This window comes from Azolla caroliniana, unplaced genomic scaffold (genome assembly GCF_043228905.1).
Source record: "Azolla caroliniana isolate FFs.n. ecotype wild unplaced genomic scaffold, voAzoCaro1.0.p SCAF_17, whole genome shotgun sequence".
In the NCBI taxonomy this organism is placed as follows: domain Eukaryota; kingdom Viridiplantae; phylum Streptophyta; class Polypodiopsida; order Salviniales; family Salviniaceae; genus Azolla; species Azolla caroliniana.
The window spans coordinates 14,018,186-14,035,415 of NW_028230452.1; positions in this window are offsets into that span (position 1 = coordinate 14,018,186).

Sequence of the window (17,230 nt, forward strand, 5' to 3'; positions counted from 1 at the left end):
ACTATCGGTTGGAGTGTGGCAGTGTGGGATCCTTAGCTCTCCTAGTTGTGTAGCATGCCCAAATGTAATAGAGTCAATCCGACCTGCTTTTGGTATTGCCCAGAGACCCATCGAATATGACGTGGGGTTGGCCGCCTATTGCAACTATGCCTGGTGCAAGGTACAATCAAGTGGGGGAATGTATGTTAGTTATCATGGCAAGCCATAGTTGACAAGTATGAACGGAGGAGGGGATGACACTAGTGATAAAGGTACAAGGGATTTTGTTTTCTACCATTGACAATATCCACTCAACTCCTATTAACGCCAAAGCTCAAGTTGTGTTGGAATTGGTCAGCCTAATAGCTCTTTGGATTCTCTGGAAACAATGGAGTAGACGGGTCTTTTCCAATCAAACCGTGCATCAAGCAATGTTATTGCACAAGATATGGAGTGAAGTTGTAACCACTCTAAAGAGCCAATACAATGGCCTCACAAGCAGATCCGATGGAGTTGAAAGACAACGATTAACCTTCATCCAATAAATTATGGTCGTCCTCTCCCTTTCTTGAGTCAGAGGGCCTCCAATAAGATGGAACTATCACGTCCCTATTGGGATTTGTTGTTGAGAATCGAACCCAACTTCTCCAATGAAATGGCTTTCACACTAGCCATGGACATACTAGGCTAGTTTTGTAAATAGTAAAAAGAGCAGTTGCCCTAGGCTAGTTGGTATTTAAACCAACCTCTTGTAACCTAGTTACTGTTGGATGTAATTTTATTTTTCACTAATATAGCTTCTTGTTCTAAGCTCTCTCTCTCTCTATGATCTCTACTTGTCTTACGTACACTTGCACACGTCACAAAATGTGAATATCAAGGTTTGAACTTGTGACCTTCAAACAATGGTCTTACACTTCAACCATTGCACAAACTCATTTTCATTAATAAATACATTTTCATATTATTATTATTCAAGAACTCTAGAGCACTAGACACATTAAATGACCGCCAAATGGCATGCACCATGTATGCCAAGTGGCGCACAACATGTATGCCAAATGGCGATCATGCACATTCTGATGTACAGTATATAAGTCGAAGATCTGCTTAGCATGGTTTACACCATTGCTAGAGAAGAAATCCCCAATACTAGAAAACTTTGATACCTTTATCAACGAATTCCAAGCTAGTTTTGATGATACTGATAGTGTAAGAACAACAATAAACAAGATACATAGGTTGCGCAAAGGAAATTGGCCAGCCTCAACTTACGCAGCTGATTTTCGTCTTCTTGTTTGTGATATCCCTTGGGATGAAGCAGCGATGATGGACTTGTTTCGGCATGGTTTGCGTAATGATGTTAAAGACTTGCTCTTAACATTTCATGATGAACCCAAATCACTGACAGAAGCTATTAGCCGTGCAGTTCGATGTGACAATCGTTTGTTCGAAAGACGTTCTGAGCGCCAACAAACGTCGACACGCCTTAGATCTGAGCAAACATATGCCTCAACATTAGCCTCACCACCTTTAGGACCAGTGCAAGTTCCTAATCCTAATTCTTTTAATGGACCTACTCCATTGGAGATAGATGTAGCACGTCGTCGAGGTCCTTTGTCCGAAGCCGAGAAACAACGACGTCGAGCAAATCGACTTTGCCTATATTGTGGTGGTCCAAGACATATAGCAATACATTATCCACATAAACCAAAACCTAGTTCATGCATTGCGACTCATGGAACTCGTCGTCAAAGGAAGGGATGATGTCACAAAATGTGAATATCAAGGTTTGAACTTGTGACCTTCAAACAATGGTCTTACACTTCAACCATTGCACCAACTCATTTTCATTAATGAATATATTTTCATATTATTATTATTCAAGAACTCTAGAGCACTAGACACATTAAATGACCACCAAATGGCATGCACCCTGTACGCCAAGTGGCGCACAACATGTATGCCAAATGGCGATCATGCACATTCTGATGTACAGTATATAAGTCGAAGATTTGTGTCTGCAGATCTTCGACTTATATACTGTACATCAGAATGTGCATGATCGCCATTTGGCATACATGTTGTGCGCCACTTGGCGTACAGGGTGCATGCCATTTGGTGGTCATTTAATGTGTCTAGTGCTCTAGAGTTCTTGAATAATAATAATATGAAAATGTGTTCATTAATGAAAATGAGTTGGTGCAATGGTTGAAGTGTAAGACCATTGTTTGAAGGTCACAAGTTCAAACCTTGATATTCACATTTTGTGACATCACACACACAATTCACCTCCACTGCACAACATCACCTACTTCTCTAATTTCTTTACATGGTATCAGAGAGTGTGGTTGTTTTATTGAGCTTATTCAACTATGGTGTGTCTAGTGTGGTTGTTTTATTGAGCTTATTCAACTATGGTGTGTCTTAGATCGATGATCAACAGAATGAGTTCAACAAAAGAGAAGAAATTGACAACATGAATATTTAGATTAGAAGTGCTCTGTACATCACCTACTTCTCTAATTTCTTTACATGGTATCAGAGAGTGTGGTTGTTTTATTGAGCTTATTCAACTATGGTGTGTCTTAGATCGATGATCAACAGAATGAGTTCAACAAAAGAGAAGAAATTGACATCATGAATATTTAGATTAGAAGTGCTCTTCTTATAGAGACTCTTGACATGACAAACTTTGCATCTTGGGAATACAAGATGTATCAATACCTTGTCGGTCAAGGATATTGGAGCTATATCAAGGGAGCTCACGAAATGCAACCCAACCCAACACACGACGACTATCCAGCCTGGGAGTAGGCCGTGAGTCGTGTGTTTTATTGCCTTGCATCATGTGTTCATGATCACATGCTTGGCTATATTCAAGAGGCAAAAATGCCAAATTGAAAAGAAGCATGGGGCAATCTCAAGAAGATTTTCATAGCCAACATGGCTGCACGAAAGCTCAAACTCTGTTAGGAGTTAAACAATATGCAACAAAGGGATATGTCGATCACCAGCTATACTTGAAGATCAAGGAGCTTTGTGATGGAGCTTTGTGATGCCCTCGGATCGATTAATGTTATCATCGACGATGATGGAATGGTGCAAATATGCCTCAACGACTTAGCACCACGATTCAACGCGATCAGATCGACCATTCTTGCAAGGGAGAAACTTCCCTCCTTTTTCAACCTTTAGTCGATACTGTTGGTTGAAGAAAATCATGTCTGACAAAGGAGCAATGCACTCAATGGTCAGTTGCTCTACTCCTAGTTGGATGAGGGAAGAGCATTCAGTTGAGGAAACAGAGGTCAATTCGGCAGAGGATGATAGGGTCAGCGGACCCGAGAATGCAATACCCACCACTGACAAATAAACCTACCTCAAGAATTTCTTGCATGTCCCAACCATCACGAAAAACCTGGTCTCGGTCGGCCAGATTGTTGAACAAGGCATGCAAGTACCATTCAATAATGATGGGTGCTTTATTGAGAAAGAAGGCCAACTAGTAGCTCACAGTCAAAGAGAAGGCCAAAAGTTCGTCCTCGAATCGAAGGAGGTGAAGTTCTTTATGTTTGCAGAAGGCCTCAAAGTTGAAACCGACTTGAAACTGTGGCACAAGAGAATCAACCACATCAATCTCCAAAAGCTCCAGAACATGCAATCCAAAGGAGTCATCATCAGACTCTCGAATTTTACAGAGAAAGAGAGCACGGGTGTTTGTGAGGCATGCCAATTTGGCAAGCAACGCCGACATCCATTCCCAAAAGAAAGGAATGTGAGTAAAGCAGACTTGGACGTAGTCCACTCCGACGTATGGGGACCGGCTTAGATAGCCACATTCGACAGATGTTGATATTACATAACGTTTATCGACGACTTCTCCAGACACGCTTGGATCTATCCCATGCGGCACAAGGTGAAGTGTTTGGACACTTCCAAACATTTAAGAATGAAGTCGAAAAAGCCGCAAGGAGTATTTCTCGGGCAAATTTAAAACGTATCTCCGAAAGGAAGGAATTCGATGAGAATTCTCATGCCGACACACACCTCAGCAAAACAAAGTAGGGAAAAATCAGTCACTACGAAGAGGAGTGCCGAAAGAAGAAATGAGAGTTGGCTTCGACCAGCCGATAACTCATGAACTATACCACGAATTCCGATTATGATGATCATGGCGGGATGTTCGTAATGAGGCATAGAGCGCATTCAATGTCGGCACAAGGCCTGACTAGCATCTCTTCTTCAGACAATGTATGGTTTGTAGACTCTGGAGCGTCCAATCACATGATGTCCCACGAAGATTGGTTTCAAGAGTTGAGAAAGAAAGCCCGATCGACCCGGCTATGTCGAAACCGGAGATGACACAACTCACCCAATTCGACATATCAGAAATGTTCCATTCAGGAATGATGACAAACAAACCTACCTCAAGAACATGGTTGTTTACGTACCTGTATTTAACGTTTAAATACGTATAGTACCTCATCATTTGTATAGTACGTACTATACCTCAATGTTGTTCAGTCAAATATCATCATGTACATTTGTCCAATACAATATTTAACGTATTTATAAAAAAACAGGTATAATACGTATTCATAAAGAAAAAAAACCCTAACAAAAAGCAAAAGAAAAAAAAGATTTTAGTGAAAAAGAAGCCAAAGGAAGGAAGAATAGAAGAGACGACGAAGTAGTAATATACTAAGGTCTCGTTCTGTTTTTCTTATGTAGACTTTTCAAGTAATATACTAAGGTGTATCTTACTTTAAAAAAAATAAAAATAATAAAAGAGACGACGATGAAGAAGAAGAAGAAGAAGAACAAGAAGAACAAGAAGAACAAGAACAAAGAAAAGAAGACATAAACCTATCTTGAGTGTGATAATCGCAGAAGATAGAAGAAGAAGAAGAAAACGAAGAAAAGAGAAACCTATCATGAGTGTGATAATCGTAGACGATTCCTCAATCTATGAAGGTATAATTGTAAATAATTACAATTTGAAGTAGAACATCGTGATACACACTTACATTGATTTATAGAATAAGGGAATATCGACATTCATATTACTACAAGTATTTTAGGATGTGAAATGTTCAAATGTCTTATATGCATTTTAGGATGTAGAACTATACTGTACAATGTACATCACAAAATTTTGTAAACATAGATTTTTTTTTACAATATTATAGATATTTTTTAGAAAGGTAAATAATTTTCAAATTCTAGAAGTATTTAACGTACTATACGTAAAATACGTATTTTATAAGTATTTAACATACTAAGAAAACGTATTTAACGTATTTTTAAATTGGGAGGTACTATACGGGTATTAATACGTTAAATACGTATGGTATCCATACCGTACCTAACGTACCTAACAACCTTGCTCAAGAACTTCTTACATGTCCCAACCATCATGAAAAACCTGGTCTTGGTCGGCCAAATTGTTGAACAAGGCATGCAAGTACCATTCAATAATGATGGGTGCTTTATTGAGAAAGAAGGCCAACTAGTAGCTCACAGTCAAAGAGAAGGCCAAAAGTTCGTCCTCGAATCGAAGGAGGTGAAGTTCTTTATGTTTGCAGAAGGCCTCAAGTTGAAACCGACTTGAAACTGTGGCACAAGAGAATCAACCACATCAATCTCCAAAAGCTCCAGAACATGCAATCCAAAGGAGTCATCATCAGACTACCGAATTTTACAGAGAAAGAGAGCACGAGTGTTTGTGAGGCATGCCAATTTGGCAAGCAACGCCGACATCCATTCCCAAAAGAAAGGAATGTGAGTAAAGCAGACTTGGACGTAGTTCACTCCGACGTATGGGGACCGGCTTAGATAGCCACATTCGACAGATGTTGATATTACATAACGTTTATCGACGACTTCTCCAGACACGCTTGGATCTATCCCATGCGGCACAAGGTGAAGTGTTTGGACACTTCCAAACATTTAAGAATGAAGTCGAAAAAGCCGCAAGGAGTATTTCTCGAGAAAATTTAAAACGTATCTCCGAAAGGAAGGAATTCGATGAGAATTCTCATGCCGACACACACCTCAACAAAACAAAGTAGCCAAACAAAAGAATCGGCACATAGTAGAGGTGGCAAGGGCAATGATGAATGAGAAGACCGTGCCGAAGTCGTACTGGGCAGAAGCAGCTAACACAGTCGTATACCTCATGAATAGGTGCATAACCTCTGGGGTACACGATATCACCCCTTACGAGAAGTTCTTCGGGAAGAAGCCAGATTTCTCTCACGTGAGGATATTCAACTCAATAGCTTATGTACATATTCTCGACGAGAAGCAACAAAAACTCGATCCTAAGTCAGAGAAATGTATCCTCGTAGGGTACTCACTCGAACAAAAGGGGACAAATGTTACAATCCATCTACCCAAAAAGTTCAAGTGAGTCGGGACGTCGTTTTCAACGAATCAACATCTTGGTAGGAACCAGAGACGACTCCGATTCTAACCACAATCGGCCTAGATTCGGCCGACCAAGAGCTAAAGAACGAAGATCGACGCAGGCATATGTTCGAAGAAAGTTTGATTACGACCAGACTGAGTGGACCTCAGGAACCACTGAGCGATCAAAGCACATCTCGGTCGAGTTCGAAGTTGGACAAAGGGAAGGCCAAAATTCCCAAATACGAAGATCCAATCGACAACGAGTCAACTCACTCCCTTGATAGTGAGTTCGAAGACCTTGATGTCCCTATTATCCGAACAAATGGAGTTAAGAAAGTCATATCTGCTACAAAGCTCCATTGCTCCACTCGAGAGAAAAACCCAGTCAGCCGATTCAGTTACGATGAGTATATGGCATATCATTATGCCTTTATGATGAAGGTGGCGACAGTTCGAGAACCGGAAACCTATTCCAAGGCAACCAAGGATCCACGATGGATCGAAGCCATGAACAAAGAAATACAGGGTCTAAGCAAAAATGAGACATGGGATCTTGTTCCCCATTCTCCACACAAGAACACAATCGGCTATAGATGGATCTTCAAGGTAAAATATAATGCCAACAATTTGGTAAATCGCTACAAGGCACGACTCGTAGCTAAGGGATATGCTCAAACACATGGAATTGATTATGAGGAGGCCTTTCCCCCGGTGGCAAAGATGACAATTGTTTAGACAGTCATTGCTCTCATAGCGGCAAAAGGGTGGCACCTCCACCAAATGGATGTAAAGAGCGCCTTCCTACAATGTGAATTAGAAGAGGAGGTCTTCATGATTCGACTACCCAGTTTCGAATCGAGCAAACACTCAATAGCAGTTTGGCAACTCAAGAAGCTGTTATATGGACTCAAGTACGTATGTGGGATGATGGATTATGGCCTCATGTATAAGTTGGATATGATCATTCGGCTCAAAGGGTACACAAATGCAGACTGGGCCAACTATAAGGTTGATAGACAATCAACGTTAGGATTCGTATTCTCCGTCGGTAGTGGAGCGATCTCCTAGAGCAGCAAAAAGTAGCCGACAATCACACTGTCGAGCACAGAGGCCGAATACAGGAGCGCGTCCGTCGCCGCATACGAAGTTGTTTGGTTGAAGCGTATATTGAAGGATCTGGGTGTTCCCATCAAGGATCTCATTCACCTATACTAGGACATCATGAGCAATATTCATCTAGCTCGGAACCCGGTGTTCCACGCGCAAACTAAGCATATTGAAGTACACTATCACTTCATCCCAATGCACATTCAGGCCGTAGATGTTGACCTACAACACATCAGCACGAACCTTCAGGTTGCTGACATCTTCATCAAGGACTTAGGAGTCGACAAGCTCGGGAAATTTACATCAGACCTTGGTCTCACAAAATCTACATTGCGGAGCTTGAGGGGAAGTATTGAATAGTAGCCGACCAGAGTAGTCGAACAAGGAGCACAAAGTAATTGAAGAGTCAAAAACCGAAATGAGCTGAACAACAAGACAATCTCTCCGACGATCAGAAGTTTTCGAGGGGGTGTGTTGAGAATCAAACCCAATTTCCCCAATGAAATGACTTTCACACTAGCCATGGACATATTAGCCTAGGTTTGTCAATAGTAGAAAGGGCGGTTGCCCTAGGCTAGTTGGTATTTAAACCAACCTCTTGTAACCTAGTTACTGTTGGATGTAATTTTATTTTTCACTAATGAATGTGAAACTTGGTAATGTCAATGGGTGGTTTTAGAGTTGTTTCATGGAGCAGTAAAAAGCAACCAACAATAGCACTACCTTCAACGGAGGCGGAATACAAAGTAGCATGCATAGTGGCATGTGAGGTAGTTTGGCTAAGAAGAATCCTTATGGATGTGGTGGTTCCAATAAGGATGACAATGGTATTAGGGTGTGACAATCAGAGTTGCATGGCCATTGCCAAGAACCTTGTCTTTCATGCACGTACTAAACACATAGAGATTCAGTATCACTATGTGGGGGAGCTAATAAATGATGAAGCTGTGTTGCTTAAGTATTGTCCAACATCTGAAAATGATGCACACATCTTCACAAAGGTGCTTGGGGTAGAACAACTACAACAACACCTTCGATGACTAGGAGATGGCCCAATTCCAAGTCAACTCAATGGGTTGACCATTTAGAGGGTTTGTTAGATATAATCAATGATCCACCCAAAGTTGTCAATTTATCCCCATATGTACTCTTAGAGTGCACATTTTGTGATAGCGTTGTCATATGGTTTTTCACACATGATATGAAAACTATTTAAAATAAATAATAAAAAATAATAAAATAAGTATTTTATATTAGATTAGTGTCTTGTTATAGAGATATGAATGTACTCAAGAGCTTCAAAACGCATTTTACTACATATAAATTAGACAACTACATATCAAGTTATGTGAACATGAAGTTTAAGAAGATATGGAAAATAGAACTATGATTTATCTCACATAGATAGGAAACTTAAGGCCCTAGCTATATAAGCACATTGAGATCCCTTATTTTTCATTTGTGTTAAGAGCACTTTGTCCACTTTGTCTAGATGGATGATTGTGGCCAAGTTCCCAAAATCTGATTGGCAATAAAATGGAACCGGCCGGTAAGCGAATTGGAATGGGTTGGAAATCAATTCGGAACCGGCCGGTAAGCCGGAAACCAAACCGAAATCGGCTGGTAAGCAAACTGGAACCGGGGCTAGTAAGCAAATCGGAAATGGCCGGAAAGCGAACCAGAACTAGTCATGCATCAAACCAGAATCGGTTGGCAATCAAACCGAAACCGGTCGGTCATCAAACCGGAACCGGACTGGACGGATTGGATGGGTGGCAATCGAGACGGACATATGATAGGATCATGTGGCTAATTAAAGTAAAGTAAAGGAAACTAAAGTAAAGGCCATGTGGACGGTCGCATGCAACTAAAAGAAAAGGCCATGCAATGCAACTAAAAGTAGAGGCCATGCAACTAAAAGTGGGCATGCAAAGTAACATTGAAGGCTATGATCAACGGAGAACTGCATATAAATTCCATTTTTTTTCATACACTCACTCTCTCTCCATTTTTATTTTCTTTTCCTTCTTAGCTCCCATATCTTATCGAAGCCATAACACTCAAAAACCCTAAATTTCCTTATGGAAGCCATAAACCCTAAATTTCCTTACGGAAGTCAAAAACCCTAATTTTCCTTACAGAAGCCATATCTCTCATAAAGCCTAATTTTCCCTACATAACCCATAACACTCAAAAACCCTAATTTTCCCTACGGAATCATATCTCTCAAAACCCCTAATTTTTCTTTTCTATTAATCTCAGTAAACCTAAAACTTCTGAATCCCAATCTTGGGACATATTGTAATTTCTTTTCCTTTGCTAATGAAAAATTACTACATTTCCTCTTTCCATTAATTGTTAAAAATATAAAAGCACAAATGTGATATCCTTTAGTCGGAGGCCCCGGGGTCCTGCCTCAAGTTCACATATCCTCGTCGTATTTTCGCGACAACACTCCAAATGAGGAGTAACTATTGTGCAACTTGACCATATGGGTTGATAAGGTGTCAATCTAGGAAACCGTAGATGAGTATGACACAATGTATTGAGGAAAGAGCGAAGTAGGGCTAATAGGATTGGCAAATCGAGTCAACTAGAATAATATTTTGTGGGCAAGTTACGATGTACTTATTCTTGAAGTATGTGCCATTGACTTTAAGATAAGTACTATCTAGCACTAGCTTGTATTTAGGGAGTTGGGTCATATTAAATGACAAGTCAGTTGACAAAAAAGGAATATCTCCACTACTATCCACTGACTTGCACATTTAATGTTACACTCAGACCAAACAGAGAATATATATCCACTCTCTTACATAGTGGTTGTGACCATTATCGATCCCCATTAATTTTGTAGTGAGCTAGTCTAGATCCCATCTAAGCTCTAAGGTGTGAGTGAATGGGTGAACTACCATTGTCAGCTACTCTCATAAGTAATAGAAAGTTTGTTTTCATATATCCATCTTTGTGATTGTAACTCTACATGTCTATCTAATCAATTCTCAATATTTCTAACAAATCTACTAGTCCTTTAATCTCATCATTGTCATGATATTGTCGCAAAAAGGATTTTAACCTGGACCTTACGATACATGGGTCAAGGCCTTACTATTAAGATTATTTCACTTAGGTTCTAAAATTTTCCGGTATGATATTGTCCCAAAAAGGATTTGAACCTGGACCTTACGGTACATGGGTCAAGGCCTTATTATTAAGATTATTTCACTTATGTTCTAAAATTTTCCGGTATAATCTAGAAAATTCATGAATATTTTAGAATACTCTAAAACTTTCCAAAATATCCAAGCATACTCTTGAAGGCCCTATAAATAGAGGCATATTGTACTATTCAAACCAATTCGGTATAATGCCAGCTTTAAGCCTCTAAGTTGTTCCTATCTTTGTACTCAGTTTCTATAATAAAATTTCCTTCTCCCCCTTTTCTCATATACCCTTTGTCTCTGTCTCTTTGTCTTTGTCTTTGTCTGTTTGTTTGTCTATCTCAATCCTAGTAGTTTTGAATTGAATTTCCCATATTATTATTATCTTTCATTCCACTAGTACTAATGGCCTCTAGCACACAAGAATACTAATCCGTCCTTTTAGAGCTTTAGTGCTTGAAGGGAAACTTCATGAGGAACAAGAAAATCAACGTTTGTTGGGTAATATACAACAAATCACCATACAAAAGAAACAACAACAGGAGGAGTTGACGTTATGAGTGCAACAGTTGGAAGCAATAGTCATGCCTTTACAACAAGGAACGAGAACTCAAGGGATTCTCAAAGAACCCAAGATTAGGCTTCCCATGAAGTTTGATGGAACGTGATCATAGTTTGGAGTGTTCCTCAATCAGGTATGCTTAGTAATTTAAATGCATCCTTCTCAATATCTAGGTGATGCATCACGAGTGGGATTAGTAGGCACATCATTAAGCGATACAACATTAGCTTGGTTTGCCCCTTTGTTGGAAAAAGGATCTCCTTTGTTAAATAACTTTGCGGAGTCCATTAGTGGGTTTGAAGCATGTTTTGGAGATACTCCTAGTAGTATGATGCGATAATCAACTTTTCGAGTGATGTTTAGAATGACAACAACAAATGGCAAGGACAAGCTCAAAGCCCATGTATGCATCAATTGTAACAAAACCCTCCCCAAAGGAATCATATAATACAACTTCTGCAAATGCTCTAACACCAATGGAAATTGATGCAACATGTCGTCATGGAGCAAACCACCTATGTTTATATTGTGGTAGCCTAGGGCATATTGTAGTAAATTGCATGGAGCAAACCACCTATGTTTATATTGTGGTAGCCTAGGGCATATTGTAGTAAATTGTCCCCATATGCCCATACATAAGGTAAAGCAAGTTGCTACTATTTATAAACCCGAGTCTATTTCATTGGGAGTACCTAATAGTCTTACTAGTCCAAGTTTATCAAATAAATTTGAGGTTCTAATTCAACTAGACGATGAGTTAAACGATTAAGTCCAGCCAAAATAGGGGCCATTTGGTTGGACAATCCAAGATGGTAGAAGAATTTGAGCTTCGTGTTGTACTAGATAATTTGATACGTGCAATTTTTGAGAATCAAACTCAACTTCCCTAGTGTGGGAACACACCTTAGGAATACCCAAGTTTGTGAACACCCCACCACTTTGTATCATAACTAATGTGTCATAGGAGTTAAGTCCTATGCCACATAGTTACTAGGTAGTTAAGTCTCCGCCTCCTTCCCAAGAGGTGGTTGTAGTAAGAGAATATAAAGACAATATGACTATATAAGCACCTTCTCCTCTTCTTTGTAATGGTTGGTTGTCTTTCCTTGTTAATACAATTTTTGCGTTTTCTGCATACCTTGTGTTTATCACTCACTCATTCATCCACTCACTCACTCTCACACACACACTCTCTATCATACACACACACATCTTTTCCACCACACAAAATTACACCCGATTCTTTACAGTAATATCTTTTAATATAATTAGTCGCCCTAAACATCCAATTTCCTTGGGGTTGTCGTGGTTCAATATACATAACCCCAAAATTGACTAGAGAATTAGAGAAATCAAGTATCGCCAATAAGATAAGATGAAACCTCAAGCATTTACACATAGGATTTCAACTATTTCACTACAACAATTACACAATGAATGACGAAAGGAAGGAATGGTCTTATTTGCAGTATCAATGAAGCCTTCCAATACCGCTAAAGGATTTAACTTCCAAAAAAGTATCAAGATTATGCCAATGTTTTTGATAAGATAAAAGCTAATACACTTCTAGAGCATCAACCATATGATTGTCCCATTGATTTACAACCAGGAAAGGAGCCACCATGGGGAACCAATCTACAATTTGTCACCAACCGAGCTTGAGGTTTGTTGAGCATACATTGAGGAAAACTTGGCAAATGGATTCATTCGACACTCGAAATCTCTAGTTGGTGCACCCATTTTCCTTGTAAAGAAAAAAGATGGTTCACTTCGTCTGGTCGTGGATTATCAGGGTTTCAATAAAGTTACTATCAGGAATAGGTATGTAGTCCCCTTGATCTCTAGTCTTTTAGTACAGATTAGTGGTGCAAAATATTTCACAAAGATTAATCTATGAGGTATGTATAACCTTGTATGGATTTGGTTGGGAGATGAGTGGAAGACAACTTTTCGCACCTGATACAAGCATTTTGACCAATTACGTCAATTGGTCTCCCAAATGCACCAACAATTTCAACATATTGCTAATAACATTTTTCGAGATCTCTTGGACAATTTTCTAATCATCTATTTGGATGATCTATTGATTTATCCAAAAACAAAAGAGGAGCATGATTCTCATGTTTGTCAAGTTCTAAAATGACCATGGGAATATGACCTTTATGTAAAACTAGAGAACTGAAGTTTTGATTGCAAACATGTGGATTACTTAGGCTATATCATCCCTCTTTAAGAAATCTATATGGATCAAACTAAAGTCCAAACAATGTTGGATTGGAAAACCCCACGATTTGTTTGAGATGTGCAATGTTTTCTAGGATTTGCAAACTTCTATTGCAAGTTCATACAAGATTACTCAAAACTTATTCTACCTCTCACACAACTCACAAAGAAAAATCAATCATTTGTTTGGTTTGTTGATGCAAATAATGTTTTTTTGGATCTCAAGGTTGATTTTACATCCACTCCTATTCTAACTCATGTTGATCCACAAAAACCATTTATGAATTGGATGCATCAGATTTTGCACTTGGTAGCATTTTATCACAGCAAGGTGATGATGGGAAGCTACATGTAGCTACTTTCCATTTGCGCAAATTTGATATTGTCGAGATCAACTATAAGGTACATGACAAGGAGCTATTAGCTACTTTCCATTTGCGCAAATTTGATATTGTCAAGATAAACTATAAGGTACATTTTCTTCATCCAATTGCAATCCGACCTCGCCATGGTTATGAGACATGCTCCTTGTTCGTCTTTTTGTCGTTTCAGCACTGGCACTTGGAATCTTCTCTTTTATTATCTTGATTGTGGCCTACCTTAGATGACCTGTTTAGTCAAGGAGAAGTCATACACTAGTATGTCAATGTTATCAAGCATGAGAGTAGACATACTTGGCAGATTCTTTCTTCTTCGCTTTTAACTCGTGCTTTCGACATCCTTCACCATCTCTAAAGAGTACTTACTAGCAAATGCATCAGGGGATGATGTGTGATACCAATGAATTACAATAGACTTAACTTGATTGCCATGGTAATCCTTCATTGTTTCTATGATTTTAGCAATCCAAAAAGGATGTTTCAACCCATCATCCTTAGCCAAAGTTGCAACCAACATCCCAACTTCTAGCTCATGCAAATTACCTTGCCATCTTGCCCTTTTTGCACACGATATTCTTGGGCCCACATAAATATCTCTCTATCATGTGTAAACTAGATTATTGAGTTTAGAATTATGAGCTGACAGATTAGGAGTCATGGACAACACTGATGGCGCACCAATATTCCACGTAAACGGATATTGGAGGGGCCAATATTCAACAATGTAGTTATCCAAGATCTTATGTTGATGGCTCAAAAATACACCCCACCATTCAACATTCTGATCACTAGCATACTTCTTAGTGCGCTCAATATATTTATTTTTCTCGTCGAAGCATTGTATCCAATATAACCTTTGCTCATCCTTTGAACCACTTGAAGCCAATGTTTTATGGTCATCATATGGCATTTGTTCTGCACCACATATATTCGCATTTGGAAAATTAAGAAAGAGCCTACAACCCTCTTGTGGCTCCCATTGTTGCGAAGTGGAGTATTGATTGGCATACAATAGCGTTGTGTTTTTGCTTGTAGAATTTCGTTTTATGAGGAAAGCATGCTTAAAACTTACATTATTAAGAGGGGCAAGAACCCTACATTCAGCCCTATCACCATCCATGCAAAAGCGTTTAAAGTCATACACCTCATTCAAATGATGTACTTTAGGCTTCAGGGCATAAGCTTCAATAATCAAGTTTGATAGCAATGGAAGAGTGAAAGCATCACATGTTGCTAGTTTTTTTGAAAACCTACTAAACATTTGATCTATATGATCATGGGTATGTCCAACAAGTAAAAGTTGACCTTAATCTTCTTAAAAATTCCTTTCTCCATTAGCATGCTTAAGTAGAAAAAAACAATCAAGTTTTTGTTTACTCTTGCAGTGTTGTCGAGCTGCACGTATAGGACAAGCGGGAGACAACCTGACCAGGATTGTAACACTCTACGCATGACCGTAATCGTAAGATTTGGGTCATTGTGGATATTAGGATAAGTTAAGAAGATTTGTGGCGTTATTGTTTGACAATATGACAAGCAGCCTACCAAATGCATCTATACAAGGCATTCATCTCCAATGTCCTTCAACAGTCTTTGAAAGTGAGGCAAAGAAATCTTCTTTTGATCCATGCCATCTATGATCATGCACATATACTGCTCAAGTGATTGAAGGGCTTTTTGTCGGTGATGCATAGCTTTAGAACGCTCGAAGGCTTGGCTTTCACGATGTTCTCTTAATAGACTCTTGTAGTTATTTCTTTCTTTCTCAGATTTCCTACCTTTTGCCATGCTTTTTAAACTTGCACTTATTGAGCAAACACCCATATGAACTTTGCATGGTATATAACCACATTGTTAAATTGTAACTTCCATAATCGATTAAAATGTCGATATTGTATATACAATACACCTTCTAACAGCATGCCATCCTTATATGCCTGGTACATCTCACAACGAGTGAAGTTGTCAAAAAAATGTAATCGTCCAGTAGGAGGCATAATGTGACATTGCTTGGAGAAGTATATCCGTCCATCGAATAGCATGTTGTCCAATCAAACCCTTACATCTAGGCGCATTATCGTCAAATGGTATCCACAATCCCTTCATTAGTCTATTGTGAAATCTGTGGAGCCTCATGCTACTAATGCTATGTGCAATCTTAAAAGCAACTCAACAACACTTAACACTCATGCTTAGAAAATATTCAGCATGAGTTGAATGAACCCCTCCGGTGTGATCATTCACTAGTTGCATATGTGAGATAAGAAAGTTGTCTTGCTCCTCACCATTAAGTGATAGATACTTCTCTCGCATTCCCCTTAAGTTTGACTTTCCAAATTTAGATAGACATAGATTTGCACAACATGACTTGTTTGCATCCAGGATAATCTGATGATCAGAACACAAAAAGTTAAATCTTTTAATACTGACTTGTTTAGGAATTCTTCTAAAAGTGTGAGGTTGATCTGCAACTACGCCAACCCTTTCACTTGCACTCCTCCCGACAACACATCTGTTAAAACACTCAATTGAAAAAAGCGAGTCTGAACTTTGCCCCCTCATTGATTTAGATGTTCCACATTGACTATTTTGACGACTTTTGTGGTTATACTCCTTGACTGAAAATAACGAGTTGTCGGATAATGCAATAGGTTCAATAGAAAAGAAGGAAATTTTAGATAAAATCTAAAGGCCCTAGGTCTGGTCACATCGTTGTTACCAAATTTAATACTCAAGCTCGAATTTTTTTAACAAATTGAGGTAGCAAGAATAAAATAGTCAAGCAATGTCGATATTATTAGAGAGTTAGGCGATCAATTTCATAAGACATACAAACCTAAATGTCAATTTCTTAAAACACCCTTTTTCCTTTTTTTGAAAAATTTCTTAAAAAGAATAATTTTTTTCTTTAAAAAAATCATTTTCTGACATAACTATAAAAGGAAAGGTCTTGCCCTATTTGTCATTATTGTGTTTAAGGAGATCAAGAGCACAAGAGCACTTACGACCAAGCACTTGAGTTTTCTCGCATTTCAAGCACACCTACTCAAATAAGCAAACATGAACAAGGGGAAAAAAATTGCCAGGTAGGCCTATTCTAAGTTTTTCATTAGATTCTTAAAGGTTCTCAAAAGATGCTTTTTTGTTTTTATCTTAATTTCCTAAATTAATTGAAATCGTTTTTAACCTCTAGTGCACTTTCAACGAGAGCTCCATGTAGTGCACTTGCAGAATTTGAAAAGCAAAATGAAGATCAATCCACATTGTATTGTCGTGTCATTTATAGTAATGGTAGACCCAGATCAATGCCGAACTATAACAGACTTTAACTACAATTTGGCAAATGATGTATATCTAGAAATTGGCTGACGAGTCCCAGATCTATATGATCCTTTACATTGACG